The following is a 20404-nucleotide window of genomic DNA, read 5'->3' on the forward strand; positions in this document are numbered from 1 at the left end:
GGAAAAAAATTAGAAATACCATTGTTGTGATATCACTTAAACAGTCTGCATACGTCATACATCATCACAGGAAGTGATGTCAACCAAGATGTGATATAGCAGTTGGAGTTGTGTTAGTCACCTAGTCACACATGTATTATAGAGCTGTCTTGTAAACCTGTTACTTCACACTAAAGAACTCACTATTTAACTTCCATTCAGCTTAAGATTGTTTGGTACCTTATTGCTGAAGAAAGCAATAAGACAGTATAGTGGCAGCTGTGGTAGCGATGTGTATTTGAAGACCACAGCACGGAGGCAGCAGAATGCATCAAAATAGCAGTACTGCAGAGAGGCTCAGTAGGGGCAGCAATCTTGAGTGAGACATCGGGAGCAGCAATCTCTCCTGTTGGAATGCATCGAAGACAGAACAATGCGACACATTGTTGGAAATAGTGGCGGCAGCATGACACTGTCAGGTTAGATGACCATTTGCTGAATTCGATGCTATGGAGAGTGTAAGTACAGGAAGGGGGTTGTTTATTTCGATGATGGCCAGCAAGAAAAGGCAAGAATTGGTCAGAATTGGGCTCAGGAAAAGTGAGCAGAGTTGGTTCATGTTGGGGCTGCAGAATGGCACCACCATTGCACACTGTGTGCTTTCCCACCATAATCGCTTTGTGGGCGGAGTCTCCCCAATCACAGGCTGATACTGCAGGCACTCATCTCAGGGTGTGGCTGAAGTCTAAAGCTGTAAACACAGCAGACCTGCAATTTCTTTTTTCCCTTCAGGGAAATCCTCAAACAAAAAGAAGAAAAAGGGAATCATTTAAAGGGGAAAGCTCCAGCTAAGGATTCTTGCAGATTTGGCATCATGACTACCAAATACCCATCAACGAATTGGAAAGCCCAAGATCCCCGCCACGAATTCCAATTCTTCAAATAGCGCATGCAATTGTGCTTTTTGGATCTTGCTGTCATAGACCTTGACCTGCAAGTGATCAAAATAAGAATCACGATCAGGGGCAATGAAGGGCTCTATCGTAAAATGTTATCTACAATGCAAAGGTTCCTTTCCAGGGGTCTTTTCCTTTTTAGGCAAAACACAGCCTGTAGGCCAATGTAGATTTTCTGCTGATAGAGACAAATCCTTCCTTCAAGGAGAGCATGCTTCGCTGGTCTGCCAGATCAAACTGGTTCTAGTTGGTTAATTGGAGTTAAATTTATAATTTATAAATTATAAATTATAAATTTAATTATAAATTATAAATTTATTGCAGCACAGCAAGCTGATCCAAAGTTATTCGGAATAACACAGTCGGCTCTGACAGAAGCTGAGGCGAAAGGAGTTCCAGAAGGCTATTATATTGAAGATGGGATTTTGAGCAGGAAATGGTGACCGCCTCATAGACCTGCGGATGAAGACTGAGAACAGTTTTTTATATTCTCTGGGAACAGTGTGTGCAAGCTACAATCCTGTTCCTAAGCAACAGCAAGAGAGATGTGGTCACATGCCGTATTGTATCAGTTTGACTTTGTGTAAAGACTGGCTAGAACTGTTTGATCAGGCAGACCAGTGAAGCATGCTCTCCTTGAAGGAAGGAAGGATTTGTCTCTCTCAGTAGAAAATCTACATTGGCCTACAGACTGCATTTCGCCTAAAGAGGAAAAGACCCCTGGAAAGGAATCTTTGCATTATTGGAGGTAGCAAATTCCTTTTGACTCCTGTCTCTAAGAAGTCTCTGTTGTCTTTTGTGTTTCTGGGAATTCTGGAAACTCAGTAAAGTTTCTCCTGATAGACTGCTTAGTCAAAAATCTAAATAGACCTGTTGTTATACTGCTTGTTGAAAGAACTGTGTGACGCCTACTGCAGCCGAAGTGCTGTGAACGTTTATCCATTACAGACTGTTCATCAAACTCGCCTGGAGACTTCGAGTGGCACCTGACTATTTGAACTCTGAGACACTTCAACGAACCAGGAATGTAACCCATCAGGACTTACAACCCAGCTATTTATCTATTCCTAAGAAACAGCTCTAATTTAAAACATTATTTTTTTAAAACGGTTAACCGTTGGTTTCTGTGTGTGTGTGTGTGTGTGCATGAGGGTTAGGATGAATAAGAAGTTATAAAGTCTTTTCAGACATAGATTTATCTCAGTCTTGTTTAAGATTTAGTTTATGAATACATAGTTGATTTGTTGTAATTTAAAGATACCTGGTTTGGTGTGTTTTATTCTGGGGGTCAATAAAGTGTTTTAACACGTTTAACAGCCTGGAAGGAGCATATGGTGAAAAGTTTAAAGGTGATGGAAACTTTGACAGCCATTAGCAAAGCATGGCCCTTCCAGATCAGCAGGCAGCAGGCGGCTGCAAGAAGACACACAGGTCAGTTACAGTCTACCTGGTGCAGCGCAGCCTCCTCCTCAGGAATATCCAAGAAAGCATGTCTTGGCCTATAGATCCTGTGAGTTGGGTAAAGTTTACAAATGACTTTCCTGACATGCTGGCTCCTAAATAAAAACAAGGAATGCTGGAAATACTCAGCAGGTCTGGCAGCATCTGTGGACAGAGAAGCAGAGTTAACATTTCAGGTCAGTGACGCTTCATCAGAACTGACTGCTGGCTGTCCAGATGCTGGCTCCTAACACTGCTGTCCAATAAAAATTGATGATTAGCTGCAGGTATGGCTACAATAAAGTTGTCTAAGCCACATAATATGGCAACCAGTACACCGTTTTTGTACAGTTCTGGTTGCCATATTATAAAAAGAGTATAGAGGGACTGGAGAAGGTGCAAAAAAGATTTTGAATGATGATACCAGAAATGCGAGGTTATACCCATCAGGAAGAGGGAAGGCTGTGGGGTGACCTAAAAAAAGAATGTTAAAATTATGAAAGGTGTTTATAGAGTAGATACCGAGAGAATATTTCCACTTGTAATGAAGAGCAAAACTAGAGGCCATCATGTAATTACTTTTAGGAAAAAATGCCTCACATACACTCACACAATGCAGGTAAATATATATTTCATATTTACTTAACAAACATCTAGCACCATTCAGTAACCGAGGAAGTAAAGCACACACAACTATCAAAAATCAATTACATATTTAGCTTTTCATCTTACCATTTTACCAACAAACACACAAAAATGTTCAAGAGCACATGTGCAAATTCCATGTGAATGATTACTGAGATCACATCCTCAACGATGGTGTCTATTATTCATTTTTTAATTACTAATCAGAAATGCAAATAGCATATCTAGATTTCCAATTAGCCACATGTGGCAAGTGGCCATTGTATTGGACAACAACACTGTTCTAATCAGCCCAGCTGGTGCCTCTCCTGGTTCTTCAGGCTCCTGCTCCTCTTCATCCAAAAGTTCAGCCATCCAAAGGAGTGAAGTTAAAATTGGGTCCATGCTCAGCAGTGAGTGCTGAATGAGAGTAGGTATAGAAGGGGAAAAAGTCAGGGACAAGTTAAACTGGGAGCTCGAAGCTGACTTGGAAATGCGCTACTCACAATAGCACACGGATCCTAATGATTGAGTGGTTGCAGGTGAGTGCCTTTTAATTATCGTTTCCAGTCATGTTAGTCAATTTGTGAAGCTATCGCACTATGTTTTACACACGGGTTGGCTGCTGGGTTGGATTTCTGACTAGTCAAGATCAAATCAAGGTTTATATGATGTAATTGGACCCTTATTTGAATTTATCCATCAGTGTTATGACATCAGTGAGACCGTTAATGTTAAAATATGAAATTTGAACCCAAGACCAATTTAAAGAATTACATGACAAGATTTCACATTTTAGGCTTTTATTATAACTAACTAAAATAAATCCCCATCAACTAAATAGTACTTTGTAAGTAGCTGATGCCCCAGATTACAAAGAAAAGTGTTTTCTCTACTTATTAAAATACTTGAAAGCCTCATACCAGCCCTTTTTGATGGTGAAATCCTTTGTGGTTAAAAGTCCCAAACTCCTCCAAGTAGCAATGGGCAGGATCTCCCAGACCTTTTCAAAAATCTTTTTGAATGTCTTCTTTTCTCACTTCTCTGAGCACTTCTGACCTAGATGTCAGTGAATAAGGCGATTCCTGCTGATCCCCGCTGGTCTTCTACTTCTCCGCAAGCTTCAACTTTCAAACCAGGTTCAAATCTTCGCAGCCTTTTTCTGTATCAAGCTTCGGAGTGCTGGTGTTCGTTCTCTCTCTCAAGACTGCCTATGCTGGTTGTCTTTCTTTCAGTCTGCTTTGTGGCTCCAACTGCTGGATTCCCTTCTTAAAGCCTGTCTTGAGGCCGCAACTGCTGGTTTCCTATCTTGCAACCTTTCTGCCTTCAGAAAATCTGTTAAATTTAGCTGGACTCAAAAGTCAATAGCTTATCGTCCTGTTCCAATATGCAAAGTCCTGAAGTCTGGTTTCACAGAGCTACCTGGGCCTTCCATTGCTCCCAGGTATTAACAGCTGTTTGGTATATTTACATCTTCAAAATCACTGATCCCCTTGTTTATGATCCGAAAGTCCAGGAGAGTGAAACTCATTGTTCTTTAAGTGTTACCCCTGCAGTCTCTTTTTTTCAAAAAAGGTCTTTGATCTGTGTTGTTCTTTAGCAGAGTGGATGTGAGGTCATCTGACCTTCCAGACTCCATCTTAAATTTCTAAAAATCACAATTTTTCAAATGTAATCATGTTACAAAGTCCAGCGTTCATAATACCACCCCCCTAAAAATAGAAAAGTCATTACTGTAGTAACGATTTTTCTTACAACATAATCACATATAACCTTGTGAATATTTCCATTATTAACATGTTACAGTTTACACTGGTAACAACAATATTTTATAGTTCTGAGCTGCTTTCCTCCATTATACCTCTTTTTAAAATTCTGGATGGAGCATCGGCAATTACGTTGCTCTTTCCTGCAACATGTACAATCTTTAGGGTAAATGGTTGCAACAATAAACTCCACTGAAGTAATCTGGCATCCTTGGTTTTGAACTTTTCTAGAAACCTTAATAAATTATGATTGGTGTAAACTGTTATTTCCCCTTGGCCGTTATTGGCGTATACTTCAAAATGTTGAAGGGCCAATACGAGACCTAAAGTCTCCTTCTCAATAGTGGAGTACTTCATCTGCTATTTATTAAGTTTTCTAGAGAAATCACTGACTGGTCCTTCAATACCAGCTTCATCATCCTGGAGTAACACTGCTCCGACTCCTACATCACGGGCATCAATAGCCAGTTTAAAGGGCCTGCCAAAATTTGGTGCTGCTAGGATGGGTTAATTTATTTAATGTTTAACTTTAACTTTTCAAATCCCATTTGACAGGATTCTGTTCATTGGATCTTCATGCTCTTTTTTTAACTAAATTTGTCAGTGAAGCTACTAATGTATTGAAGTCAAGAACAAACTTCCAGTAGAACCCACACAACCCTAGGAATTGTAGTGTCTCCCCTTTTGTTTTGGGGACTGAAAAGTCTAGCATCGCCTAAACTTTAGCTTCCCTAGGCAATGCTTGACCTTGACTTACCACATGCCCTAAGGAGGTGACCTGAGTCTTAACAAACTCGCTCTTTGCTAAGTTTACCACCAAACTGGCTCTCTCTAACCTGTCAAACAGAGCCTTTAAGTGTTTAACATGGTCTTCCCTGGTGTCATAGTACACCAACAAATCATCAAGGTACTCAACTCAATTGCTCAGTCCAGCAATCACTTGGTTGGTCAACCTCTGAAATGTGGCCAGTGCATTTTTCATACCAAATGGCATGACCTCACACTGAAATAGGCTATCTGGGTTCATGAAGGTAGAAATTTCTTCAGCTGGGTCGGTCAAGAGGACTTCAGTAAGTCAATACAAAGACTGAATTCTCACTCTGTCAATAGAATTCCCAAATAGTGGGATTGGATAAGAGTCTGTTTTAGCTACTGCATTGACTTTCCGGTAATCAATACAAAATCTTTTGGAACCATATGGTTTTTGTTCAAGCACCACTGGTGAACTCCAGCTACTTTGACCAGGTTCAATTATATCATTCTTTTGCATTATTGAACCTCCTCTCTGACCTGGGCCAATTTATCAGGATTGAGTCAATAAGGGTTCTGTTTAATGGCTGTAGCTGTTCCCACATCAATTCCATGAATAGCCAAAGGAGTTTGACCAGGCTTATCTGCACATATGGCTTTAAACTCTTTTAACAATTCAGCTATATCCCTTTTATGCTATTCAGAAAGATATAGAACTGTATCTGGATTTTTGAACACTTCTGTGTTTGCCAGTTTCACCGCAGGGGGTTCAATTTGAGAGTTCTCAGTCTCTGCCCCTTCCTCCAGTTCCTCAAAAGTAACACTATCTTGAACCTCCTCTTCTGTCATTTGACATACATTTAATGGCTGACAACATTCATGGTCATAATATTTTTCAACATATTCACACAACACACCCTTTGACGTTTCCGTCTGCCTGGGGTGCTAACCAAATAGTTCACCTCACTAAGTTTCCCCTTAATGAAGTAAGGTCCACTGAACCAAGCTTTTAATGGTTCCCCAGGCAAAGGCAACAAAACTAACACATTGTCTCAAGGCTGCAAACTGTGTGCCTTAGCTGTTCTATCCATTTGGGTTTTCATCAGCTGCTGAGAAATTTTGAGATGTTTTCTGATCACCTCACAAGCTTTTGTGAGTCTCTTTTGAAATTCTGACACATAATCTAAGAGGTTAGTTTCTTCTTCCTTTGCTAAAAATCTCTCCTTAATGAGTTTAAGGGAATCCCGAACCTCATGCCCATAGGCCAATTCAAATGGACTGAGACCAGTGGACTCATTTGGTGTGTTCCTGGTGGCAAATAATAAAAATGATATCCCCTTATCCCAATCATGAGGATACTCAAAACAATAAGCCTTTATCATACTTTTAAGGGTTTGGTGATATCTTTCCAAAGCACCTTGGGACTGTGGGTGATAAGCAGATGTTTTGAGCTGTCTCACTCCCAAATTACTCATGACCTCTTGAAATACCCCCAACATCAAATTTGACCCATGGTCTGACTGAATTTCTTTTGGCAATCCATATCTAGTGAAAAACTGAATTAAACCCTCAATCACAACTTTTGCTGTGATTTTTTGATTTCTGGAAACCTAGTGGACAAATGCATGATGGTTAGGAGAAACTTGTGTCCTGACTTAGTTGTGGGTAGGGGCCCAAAACAATCCACAAGAACCCTACGTAACAGTTTGTCAAAAGCAGGTATCGGTATCAAGGGGGCTGGCTTAATCAAAGGCTGTGGCTTCCCAATCACCTGATGTGTATGACAAGTTCTGCAAAATTCAACCACATCATTATGCAATTCTGGCCAATAAAAGTGCTGTCTTATCCTGGCCTGAGCCTTTAGAATACCCACATGACCTGCCATTGGGGATCTCATGGGCAATTCTCAAAATCTCACTGCAGTACCCCAGGGAAACAATAACCTAATGAACTATAGCCCAATCCTCATCAGCGGGCCTCTGGGGAGGTCTCCACTTTCTCATTAGAATGTCATCTTAATGTAATAGCACCCAGAGACTTTTTCAGCTCCTGCCTCAGAACACGCCATTTGAGACAAACTTCTTAAATCAGGATAAAAGCAAAATACTGCGGATGCTGGAAATCTGAAACAAAAACAAGAAATGCTGGATTCACTCAGCAGGTCTGGCAGATGCTGCCAGACCTGCTGAGTGAATCCAGCATTTCTTGTTTTTGTTCTTAAATCAGGATCTGCCTGTTGTGCCTCAATCAAAGACAATCTGCTGAACAATTCACCATTGTTCGTCTTGGAGCCTTTTTCACCAACATTCCCATTCAAATCCTTAAAAAAAATTTCCAGCCAACCAAACACCCGAATTGTCCCCCACAACAACTGAATCTTTCTCATCTTATGAGCCTGGGATCTTGTTACTACACAACCTGGGAATATTCCAGGAAATTCCTCCTACAAAATTTCCATTTCAGCAACCTCAACTGGCTTTTCCAAAACTAGTGGTGACACCAAAACCTTATCCCCAGCTAAGTTATTCCCTAGCAACATATTCACCCCTTCAATATGCAAATCAGGAACAAGTCCCACTGTTACCAGACTGGTGCCTAAATCATTTTGGAAATTAACCTTATGCAAGGAACAGATAAATGACCCTGCTCAATGCTCTGGACTATCACTTTCACATTCATAGCACTATTTGGGGGAAAATCTACATCCTTTGCTACCATAAATGACTGAGCTGCCCCTATATCTCTCAGCAGCACAATTAGCTTGCCTGCCTCATCTAACAAATATGGGGACACCTTACCCCGAGCACAAAGCTTTTATATCCTTCAGGGACCTGACTTAATTCATTAGCACACAAGGGAAAACACTTCTGTTCCCTGTCTAACATCGCCAAAGCCACTGGCTTGTCAACAGTGTCACCTATTGGGGCATCCTTTTCAGGACATGCTTTCAGTAAACGCACCAGAGCGATGGGTTTGCCTTTCAATTTCCAGCATTCTGATTTTACATGCCCTATTACAAAAATAACAAGTTGATCCGTTTGACTCAACCCTAGTCTCCTGACTGTCTTTTTTTTTTACCACACTGAGGATTGTCTGCATCATTTCTCTCACTAAAACTGAATCTCTTCTCATTATCCACTCTCCTATCTCTCCAACTCCTCAGAATGTTTCCAAATTAGGACCTGTAAATATTGCTTTTGTGGGTCAATTCGTAATCATTTCTGTGGCATTCCTTATTTTACAAAATTTATGTTCTTCTGGGTGGGACCTTATTGCTGAAGGGATACTGTTTTTAAATTCCTCCATTAGGATTACTTCCCCAAGGTTTTCAAAGTCTTGGTCAATCTTCATGGACCAATACCAATGATCAAATATAATTTCTTTCTCTCCAGCGAATTCCAGAAATGTTTGGTCCTGTTTCTTTCTTAAAATCCTGAATTTTTCCTATAAGCCTCTGGTACCAACTCATAAGCATTGAGAACTGCAGTATTAACCATTTCATAATTAAGTTTCCTTCAAAGCCACACACATCCTAACTTGTAATTATATTGCTGTTCCTTCACTCCCGCTGGGTCAAAATCCTGGAACTCCCTTCCTGACAGCACTGTGGGTGTACCTACACCACGTGGACTGCAGTGGTTTAAGAAAGTGGCTCACCACCACCTTCTCAAGGGCAATTAGGGATGGGCAATAAATGCTGCCCTAGCAAGCAACAACCACGTCCCATGAAAGAATAAATAAAAACAAATAAATAAATAATCGTTTGACTGTTCCTCTGAAATGGTTGAATATATCTCTAATGCTTTTGCCGCTAATCAATCTTTGCAACAAAATTGTCCAACTTTCCTTTGGCCATTGCAACTTTGTAGCATTTTTTTCAAAGGACACAAAATATTTTTCAACTCCTTCCTCATGAATTTAGGCACTAAGTGAATATTCCTTGCCAAATCAAAACCTGAGTTAAATCAGATTCATCCACAAACCTTCCTGCCACTCCCTGTCTGTGTAATCTAAGCTTTTCCTCGTCCAGGCCAAATTTCCTGGCTTCAACCTTTCTTTCTGTAATTGTCTTTCTTTTCCTTTCTCTTCCCTTTCAAGTTCAAGCTTTCTCATTTCAATTTGTAATTGTCTTTCTCTTTCCTTTTCTTCCCTTTCCAATCTCAGCTATTCTGATTCAATTTTGGCTAGTTCCACTTGAACACTACTGGAAACATCCTCTCAGAGTCATAGAGTTATACAGCACAGAAACCGGCCCTTTAGCCCATCATGTCCGTGCTGGCCATCAAGCCCCTAACTATTCTAATCCCATTATCCAGCACTTGGCCCGCAGTCTTGTATGCTATGGCATTTCAAATGCTCATCTAAATACGTCTTAAATGTTGTGAGGGTTCCTGCCTCTACCACCTCTTCAGGCAGTGCGTTCCAGATTCCAACCACCCTCTGGATGAAAATGTTTTTCCTCAAATCCCCTCTAAACCTCCTGCCCCTTACCTTAAATCTATGCCCCCTGGTTATTGACCCCTCCGCTAAGTGAAAATGTGGCGCAGTGGTTAGCACCGCAGCCTCACAGCTCCAGTGACCCGGGTTCAATTCTGGGTACTGCCTGTGTGGAGTTTGCAAGTTCTCCCTGTGTCTGCGTGGGTTTCCTCCGGGTGCTCCGGTTTCCTCCCACATGCCAAAGACTTGCAGGTTGATAGGTAAATTGGCCATTATAAATTGCCCCTAGTATAGGTAGGTGGTAGGGAAATATAGGGTCAGGTGGGGATGTGGTAGGAATATGGAATTAGTGTAGGATTAGTATAAATGGGTGGTTGATGGTCGGCACAGACTCGGTGGGCCGAAGGGCCTGTTTCAGTGCTGTATCTCTAAAATAAACTGAACTAAACTAAAATCAATGCCCCTCATAATTTTGTATACCTCAATCATGTCCCCCCTCAGCCTTCTCTGCTCCAAGGAAAACAACCCTAGCCTTTTCAGTCTCTCTTCATAGCTGAAATGCTCCAGCCCAGGCAAATTCCTGGTGAATCTCCTCTGCACCCTCTCCAGTGCAATCACATCCTTCCTATAGTGTGGTGTCCAGAACTGTACACAGTACTCCAGCTGTGGCCTAACTAGCATTTTATACAGCTCCATCATAACCTCCCTGCTCTTATGTTCTCTGCCTCGGCTGATAAAGACAAGTATCCCATATGCCTTCTTAACCACCTTATCTACCTGTGCTGCTGCCTTCAGTGATCTATGGACAAGTACAGCAAGGTCCCTCTGACCTTCTGTACTTCCCAGGGTCCTACCATCCATTGTATATTCCCTTGCCTTGTTAGTCCTCCCAAAATGCATCACCTCACACTTCTCAGGATTAAATTCCATTTGCCACTGCTTCGCCCATCTTACCAGCCCATCTATATTGTCCTGTAATCTAAGGCTTTCCTGCTCACTATTTACGACACCACCAATTTTCGTGTCATCTGTGGACTTACTTATCATACCTCCTATATTCACGTCTAAATCATTAATGTATACTACAAACAGCAAGGGTCCCAGCACCGATCCCTGCGGTACACCACTAGTCACAGGCTTCCACTCACAAAAACAACCCTCCACCATCACCCTCTGCCTCCTGCCACTAAGCCTATTTTGGATCCACTTTACCAAATTGCCCTGGATCCCATGGGCTCTTTCCTTCTTAACCGATCTCCCATGCGGTACTTTATCAAAAGCCTTACTGAAGTCCATGCAGACTACATCAATTGCTTTACCCTCATCTACGCATCTAGTCACTGCCACGAAAAATTCAATCAAGTTAGTTAGACACGGTCTCCCCCTGACAGGCAGTGGCGATAGGGAGAGCGAGGTGGCAGCTGGGTAAGTGAGTTTACAACTTATATAAACTTACCTTTTTGTTTTGGCGGTTTCTTTTTGCAGCGGCGACAGGGAGAGCGAGGTGGCAGCTGGGTAAGTAAGTCCTATATATTTGGGCAGCGGTTGAACCCGAGACACTACACCTGTAGTGTCTCCCACCCGCCCTCCTCCTCTAACCAAAAAAAAGGACTCGGTGGTGTGCAGATAAGGTAAGGCTTTTTCTATTTTTTTTTTCGTGTGATTGGTAAAAACTTTTCATTCCTTTTTCGTTTATCTAAGTTAAGACTAACTTAAGCTTAAGATTGAAAATGGCAGGAGACCTCAGACCCATGTTATGCTCTTCTTGCTCAATGTGGGAGCTCAGGGACACGGCTGATATCCCTGACTCCTTCACGTGCTGGAAGTGTGTCCAGCTGCAGCTCTTGTTAGACCGCATGACGGCTCTGGAGCTGCGGATGGACTCACTTTGAAGCATCCGCGATGCTGAGGAGGTCGTGGATAGCACGTTTAGCGAATTGGTCACACCGCAGATCAGGATTGCTGAGGGTGAAAGGGAATGGGTGACCAAAAGGCAGAGAAAGAGCAGGAAGGCAGCGCAGGTGTCCCCTGCGGCCATCTCCCTCCAAAACAGGTATACCGTTTTGGATACTGTTGAGGGAGATGGCTCACCAGGGGAAGGCAGCAGTAGCCAGGTTCATGGCACCGTGGTTGGCTCTGCTGTTCAGAAGGGCGGGAAAAAGAGTGGAAGGGCTATAGTCATCGGGGATTTGATTGTAAGGGGAATAGATAGGCGATTCTGTGGTCGAAAACGAGACTCCCGAATGGTATGTTGCCTCCCAGGTGCACGGGTCAGGGATGTCTCAGATCGGCTGTAGAACATTCTGAAAGGGGAGGGTGAACAGCCAGTTGTCGTTGTGCACATAGGCACCAATGATATAGGTAAAAAACGGGATGAGGTCCTACAAGCAGAATTTAGGGAGTTAGGAGCCAAGTTAAAAAGTAGAACCTCAGAGGTAGTAATCTCAGGATTGCTACCAGTGCCACGTGATAGTCAGAGTAGAAATGAAAGAATAGTCAGGATGAATGCGTGGCTTGAGAGATGATGCAGGAGGGAGGGGTTCAGATTTTTGGGACATTGGGACCGGTTCTGGGGGAGGTGGGACTATTACAAATTGGACGGTCTACACCTGGGCCGGACTGGAACCAATGTCCTTGGGGGTGCTTTTGCTAACGCTGTTGGGGAGGGTTTAAACTAATGTGGCAGGGAGATGGGAACCAAATGAGGTCAGTGGACAGTAAGGAGGTAGTAACTAAAGCCTGTAAGGAACTAGATAATGAAGTCAGCGTGACTAAGGGAAAGAGTAGACAGGGAGCAGATGATGAACGCAAAGGGACTGGTGGTCTGAGGTGCATTTGTTTTAATGCAAGAAGTGTAGTAGGTAAGGCAGATGAACTTAGGGCCTGGATTAGTACCTGGGAGTATGATGTTATTGCTATTACTGAGACTTGGTTGAGGGAAGGGCATGATTGGCAACTAAATATCCCAGGATATCGATGCTTCCGGCGGGATAGAGAGGGAGGTAAAAGGGGTGGAGGAGTTGCAGTACTGGTCAAAGAGGATATCACAGCTGTGCTGAAGGAGGGCACTATGGAGGACTCGAGCAGTGAGGCAATATGGGCAGAACTCAGAAATAGGAAGGGTGCGGTAACAATGTTGGGGCTGTACTACAGGCCTCCCAACAGCGAGCGTGAGATAGAGGTACAAATATGTAAACAGATTATGGAAAGATGTAGGAGCAACAGGGTGGTGGTGATAGGAGATTTTAATTTTCCCAACATTGACTGGGATTCACTTAGTGTTAGAGGTCTAGATGGAGCAGAATTTGTAAGGAGCATCCAGGAGGGTTTTCTAGAGCAGTATGTAAATAGTCCAACTCGGGAAGGGGCCATACTGGACCTGGTGTTGGGGAATGAGCCCGGCCAGGTGGTTGAAGTTTCAGTAGGGGACTACTTTGGGAATAGTGATCACAATTCCGTAAGTTTTAGAATACTCATGGACAAAGACGAGAGTGGTCCCAAAGGAAGAGTGCTAAATTTGGGGAAGGCCAACTATACCAAAATTCGGCAGGAGCTGGGGAATGTAGATTGGGAGCAGCTTTTTGAAGGTAAATCCACATTTGATATGTGGGAGGCTTTTAAAGAGAGGTTGATTAGCGTGCAGGAGAGACATGTTCCTGTGAAAATGAGGGATAGAAATGGCAAGATTAGGGAACCATGGATGACAGGTGAAATTGTGAGACTAGCTAAGAGGAAAAAGGAAGCATACATAAGGTCTAGGAGGCTGAAGAAAGACGAAGCTTTGAAAGAATATCGGGAATGTAGGACCAATCTGAAACGAGGAATTAAGAGGGCTAAAAGGGGTCATGAAATATCTTTAGTAAACAGGGTTAAGGAAAATCCCAAAGCCTTTTATTCATATATAAGGAGCAAGAGGGTAACTAGAGAAAGGATTGGCCCACTCAAGGACAAAGGAGGAAAGTTATGCGTGGAGTCAGAGAAAATGGGTGAGATTCTAAACGAGTACTTTGCATCGGTATTCACCGAGGAGAGGGACATGACGGATGTTGAGGTTAGGGACAGATGTTTGATTACTCTAGGTCAAGTCGGCATAAGGAGGGAGGAAGTGTTGGGTATTCTAAAAGGCATTAAGGTGGACAAGTCCCCAGGTCCGGATGGGATCTATCCCAGGTTACTGAGGGAAGCGAAGGAGGAAATAGCTGGGGCCTTAACAGATATCTTTGCAGCATCCTTAAACACGGGTGAGGTCCCGGAGGACTGGAGAATTGCTAATGTTGTCCCCTTGTTTAAGAAGGGTAGCAGGGAAAATCCAGGTAATTATAGACCGGTGAGCCTGACGTCAGTGGTAGGGAAGCTGCTGGAGAAGATACTGAGGGATAGGATCTATTCCCATTTGGAAGAAAATGGGCTTATCAGTGATAGGCAACATGGTTTTGTGCAGGGAAGGTCATGTCTTACCAACTTAATAGAATTCTTTGAGGAAGTGACAAAGTTGATTGATGAGGGAAGGGCTGTAGATGTCATATACATGGACTTCAGTAAGGCGTTTGATAAGGTTCCCCATGATAGGCTGATGGAGAAAGTGAAATTGCATGGGGTCCAAGGTGTACTAGCTAGATGGATAAAGAACTGGCTGGGCAACAGGAGACAGAGAGTAGCAGTGGAAGGGAGTTTCTCAAAATGGAGACGTGTGACCAGTGGTGTTCCACAGGGATCCGTGCTGGGACCACTGTTGTTTGTGATATACATAAATGATTTAGAGGAAAGTATAGGTGGTCTGATTAGCAAGTTTGCAGACGACACTAAGATTGGTGGAGTAGCAGATAGTGAAGGGGACTGTCAGAGAATACAGCAGAATATAGATAGATTGGAGAGTTGGGCAGAGAAATGGCAGATGGAGTTCAATCAGGGCAAATGCGAGGTGATACATTTTGGAAGATCCAATTCAAGAGTGAATTATACAGTAAATGGAAAAGTCCTGAGGAAAATTGATGTACAGAGAGATTTGGGTGTTCAGGTCCATTGTTCCCTGAAGGTGGCAACGCAGGTCAATAGAGTGGTCAAGAAGGCATACGGCATGCTTTCCTTCATCGGACGGGGTATTGAGTACAAGAGTTGGCAGGTCATGTTACAGTTGTATAAGACTTTGGTTCGGCCACATTTGGAATACTGCGTGCAGTTCTGGTAACCACATTACCAAAAGGATGTAGATGCTTTGGAGAGGGTGCAGAGGAGGTTCACCAGGATGTTGCCTGGTATGGAGGGCGCTAGCTATGAAGAGAGGTTGAGTAGATTAGGATTATTTTCATTAGAAAGATGGAGGTTGAGGGGGGACCTGATTGAGGTGTACAAAATCATGAGAGGTATAGACAGGGTGGATAGCAAGAAGCTTTTTCCCCAGAGTGGGGGATTCAATTACTAGGGGTCACGAGTTCAAAGTGAGAGGGGTAAAGTTTAGGGGGGATATGCGTGGAAAGTTCTTTACGCAGAGGGTGGTTGGTGCCTGGAACGCGTTGCCAGCGGAGGTGGTAGACGCGGGCACGATAGCGTCTTTTAAGATGTATCTAGACAGATACATGAATGGGCAGGAAGCAAAGAGATACAGACCCTTAGAAAATAGGCGACATGTTTAGATAGAGGATCTGGATCGGCGCAGGCTTGGAAGGCCGAAGGGCCTGTTCCTGTGCTGTAATTTTCTTTGTTCTTTGTTCTTTGACAAAGTCATGCTGACTTTCCCTGATTAATCCCTGCCTCTCCAAGTGGAGATTAATCCTGTCCCTCAGAATTTTTTCCAATAGTTTCCCAACCACTGATGTTAGACTCACCGGCCTGTAATTACCTGGTTTATCCTTGTTACCCTTCTTGAATTGTGGCACTACATTTGCTGTCCTCCAGTCCTCTGGTACCTCTCCTGTGGCCAGAGAGGATTTGAAAATTTGTGTCAGAGCCCCTGCTATCTCCTCCCTTGCCTCACATAACAGCCTGGGATACATCTCATCTGGGCCAGGGGACTTATCCACTTTTAAGCCCGCCAGAACAGCTAATACTTCTTCACTTTCAATGCTAATATGTTCGAGTATATCACAATTCCCGTCCCTGATCTCTACACCTACATTGTCCTGTGCCACAGTGAACACAGATGCAAAGTAATCATTTAAAACCTCACCTATATCCTCCTGCTCCACACGCAGATTGGCACTTTGGTCCCTAATGGGTCCCACTCTTTCTCTGGTTATCCTCTTGCCCTTAATATACTTATAAAATGCCTTAGGATTTTCCTTTATCTTGCCTGCCAGTATTTTTTCATGTCCCCTCTTTGCTCTCCTAATTACTATTTTTAGTACCCCCCCCCCTACACTTTTTATATTCCTCTCGTGCCTCCGCCGTTTTCAGCACTCCGAATCTGCCATAAGCCTCCTTCTTTTTCCTGATCCAATCCTCAATATCCCTTGACATCCAGGGTTCCCTGGACTTACTGGCCCTACCCTTCACCTTAACAGGTGCATGTTGGCTCTGAAACTTCACTATTTCCTATTTAAATGACTCCCACTGGCCTGATGTAGACTTTCCTACAAGTAGCTGCTCCCAGTCCACTTTGGCCAGATCCTGTTTTATCATATTGAAATCGGCCTTCTCCCAATTCATTACCTTTATTTCCGGCCCGTCTTTGTCCTTTTCCAAACTACCTTAAATCTTACAGAGTTATGATCACTATCACCGAAATGATCCCCCACTGACACTTCTACCACTTCTCCAGCTTCATTCACTAGGATTAGGTCCAGTACTGGCCCTTCTCTTGTAGGACTTTCTACGTACTGGCTCAAAAAGCTCTCCTGTACGCATTTTAAGAATTCCGCCCCCTTTAAGCCTTTTACACTGAGACTATCCCAGTTGATATTAGGTAAGTTGAAATCCTCTACTATTATTACCCTATTATTTTTACACTTCTCTGAGATTTGCCTACATATCTGCTCCTCTATCTCTCCCTGACTGTTTGGAGGCCTATAGTACACTCCCAGCCAAGTGAGTGCCCTCTTTTTGTTTTTAAGTTCTACCCATATGGCCTCATTTGAGGAACCTTCTAAGATATCATCCCTCCTTACTGCAGTAATTGACTCCTTGATCAACAGTGCAATGCCACCTCCTCTTTTATCCCCTCCCCTGTCACACTTGAAGATTCTATACCCTGAGATATTGAGCTGCCAGTCCTGCCCTTCCCTCAACCATGTCACTGTGATAGCAACAATATCATAATCCCATGTGCTAATCAATGCCCTCAATTCATCTGCCTTACTAGTAAGACTCCTTGCATTAAAATAGATGCAATCCAGTCTTGCATTGTTCACTTCTGCCTTCCAGGCTGACTCAGTTTCTCTTCTATATTTGACTGAGCATCACCCCCTACTGTACCTGCACTCTGTATCCCATTCCCCTGCCAAATTAGTTTAAACCCCCTCCAACAGCACAAGCAAACCTCCCAGCAAGGATGTTGGCCCCGTTCCGGTTCAGGTGGAACCCGTCCAACTTGTACAGGTCCCACCTTTGTCAGAAACAGACCCAGTGATCCAGGAAATTAAAGCCCTCCCTCCTGCACCATCTCTTCAGCCACACATTCATCTGCTCTATCCTTCTATTCCTATACTCGCTAGCACGTGGCACAGGGAGTAATCCAGAGCTTACAACCTTTGAGGTAGTACTTTTTAATCTGCTACCTAGCTCCCTAAATTCTTGTTTCAGGACATCATCCCTCTTTTTACCTATGTTGTTGGTACCTGACTGTTCACCCTCACCCTTCAGAATGTCCTGCTGCCGCTCTTGTTTTACCAGCTTCAAACAAGGAAACAACCCTTGAATTACCTCCACTATCCTAGCCCCTGGGCTTATACTAACCCCCTGTTATCACGACCAAATCAACCTTTCTCAACTGCTGCAATATATTGAGAGTCAAATCTTCTGTCTTAACAAATTCTTGTACATTAATAGTACTCATGTTGATTTCCCATTGAACCCAGCCAAGGTAAATGTGACATCTTGTTCATTTAAATTCAAACAAATTCCAATGTACCAGTTTAATAGCCTCTAAATTTGTATCCCAGACCCAAGCCCAAATTTGTTACAACCTCAGTGAGACCATTAATGTTAAAGTACGAGATATGACCCCCCCCCACCCCCACACCACCCCACCCAAAGACCAATTTAAAGATTACATGACAAGATTTCATGTTTTGGGACTTCCATTCTAACAATTAACTTAAAGAAATCCCCATTAACTAAATAGTACTTTGTAAGTAGCTGATACTCCAGATCACAAAGAAAGGTATTTTCTTTACTTATTAAAATACTTGAAAACCTCACACCATACTTATATGTTCCTGTTTGGTAGTGAAATCCTTTGTGGTTAAAAGTCCCAAACTCCTCCCAGTAGCAACTGGTTAGATCTCCTAGACCATTTCAAAAATCAATGTCCTCTTTGCTCACTTCTCCGATCATTTCTGATTTGGACGTCCATAAATAAGGCAATTCCTGGTGATCCTGCTGGTCTTCTCCTTCTCTGCAAGCATCAACTTTCAAACCAGGTACAAATCTTCACAGCCTTCTGAGAGTACATGTTCCCCCTTTCTCTCTCAAGGTCGCCATCACTGGTTGTCTTTCTTACAGCCTGCTCTGTGGCTGTAACCAATGGGTTCCCTTCTTACAGCCCGTCTTGAGCCCACAACTGCTGGTTTCCTCTCTTGCAGCAAGACTGCCTTCAGAAAATCTGTTAAATTTATCTGGACTCAAAAGTCAATAGCTTTATTGTCCTGTTCCAATATGCAAAGTCCAGAAGTCTAGTTTCACAGAGCCACTTGGGCCTTCCATTGTTACCAGGTGTTAACAGCTGTTTGGTACATTTACATCTTCAAAATCATTGATCCCCTTGTTTATGAGCTGAAAGTCTGGGAGAGCAAAACCCATTGTTCTTCAGGTGTTACCCCTGGAGTCTCTTGTTTTCAAACAAGGTCTTTGATCTGTGTTGGCCTTCAGCAAAGTGAATGTGAGGTCACCTGACCTACCAGACTCCATCTTAAACTTTTAAAAATTACAAACATAATCATGTTACAAAGTCCAGTATTCATACCAATCAGGCACCTGCCTCTTTCCTGCAGATGCATTTACAATTTCAGTCAGCTGCAGAGCCAACATGGTTAGTCACCACTTTCTGGGGGAAATGGGTAGTAAGTTGACTTTCACAATTTTAATGGCTCACCCATCCCATTCCCAACTGGTGGTTTGGGTTAAAATCAGAACATAGGTGCTTAGGTGTTACGAAACAATGAGAAAGCTAACCCTACCTACAACGAGCATTTCCCAGCCTTTTCTTTGGAGGAAGAGAAGTACAATGTTAAAGGCATGTGGGTGCTGTGGACACTTTCCCCATTTTTTTTTATTCGTTCATGGGATGTGGGGGTCGCTGGCTAGGCCGGCATTAATTGTTCATCCCTAATTACCCTTGAGAATGTGGTGGTGAGCTGCCTTCTTGAACCACTGCAGTCCTTGGGGTATAGGTACACCCATGGTGCTGTTAGGAAGGGAGTTCCAGGATTTTGACCCAGTGACAGTGAAGGAATGGCAATATAGTTCCAAGTCAGGGTGGTGTGCAGCTTGGAGGGCAACTTGCAGGTGGTGGTGTTCCCATGCATCTGCTGCCCTTATCCTTCTAGGTAGTAGAGGTCGCAGGTTTGGAAGGTGCTGTTGAAGGAGCCTCGGCACGTTGCTGCAGTGCATCTTGTAGATGGTACACACTGCTGCCACTGTGCATCAGTGGTGAAGGGAATGAATGTTGAAGGTGGTGTATGGGGTGCCAATCAGGTGGGCTGCTTTGACCTCGATGGTGTCGAGCTTCTTGAGTGTTGTTAGAGCTGCACCCATCCAGGCAATTGGAGAGTATTCCATCACACTCCTAACTTGTGCCTTGTACATGGTAGACATGCATTGGGGAGTCAGGAGATGAGTTGCCCGCTGCAGAATTCCCAGCCTCTGACCTGCTCTTGTAACCACAGCATTTATGTGACTAGTCCAGTTCAGTTTCTAGTCAATGGTAACCCCCCAGAATGTTGATTGTGGGGGATTCAGCGATGGTAATACCACTGACCATTAAGGGGTGATGGTTGGATTCTCTCTTGTTGGAGATGGTCATTGTCTGGCACTCGTGTGGCGCAAATGTTACTTGCCATTTATTAGCCCAAGCCTGGATGTTGTCCAGGTCTTGCTGCATCTGGACACGGGCTGCTTCATTATCTGAGGAGCCGTGAATGGTGCTGAAAATTGTGCAGTCATCAGCGAACATCCCCACTTCTGATGGAGGGAAGGTCATTGATGAAGCAGCTGAAGATGGTTGGGCCTAGGACACTACACTGATGAACTCCTGCAGTAATGTCCTGGGACTGAGATTATTGACCTCCAACAACCACA

Source organism: Heterodontus francisci, chromosome 9 (genome assembly GCF_036365525.1).
Source record: "Heterodontus francisci isolate sHetFra1 chromosome 9, sHetFra1.hap1, whole genome shotgun sequence".
Classification (NCBI taxonomy): domain Eukaryota; kingdom Metazoa; phylum Chordata; class Chondrichthyes; order Heterodontiformes; family Heterodontidae; genus Heterodontus; species Heterodontus francisci.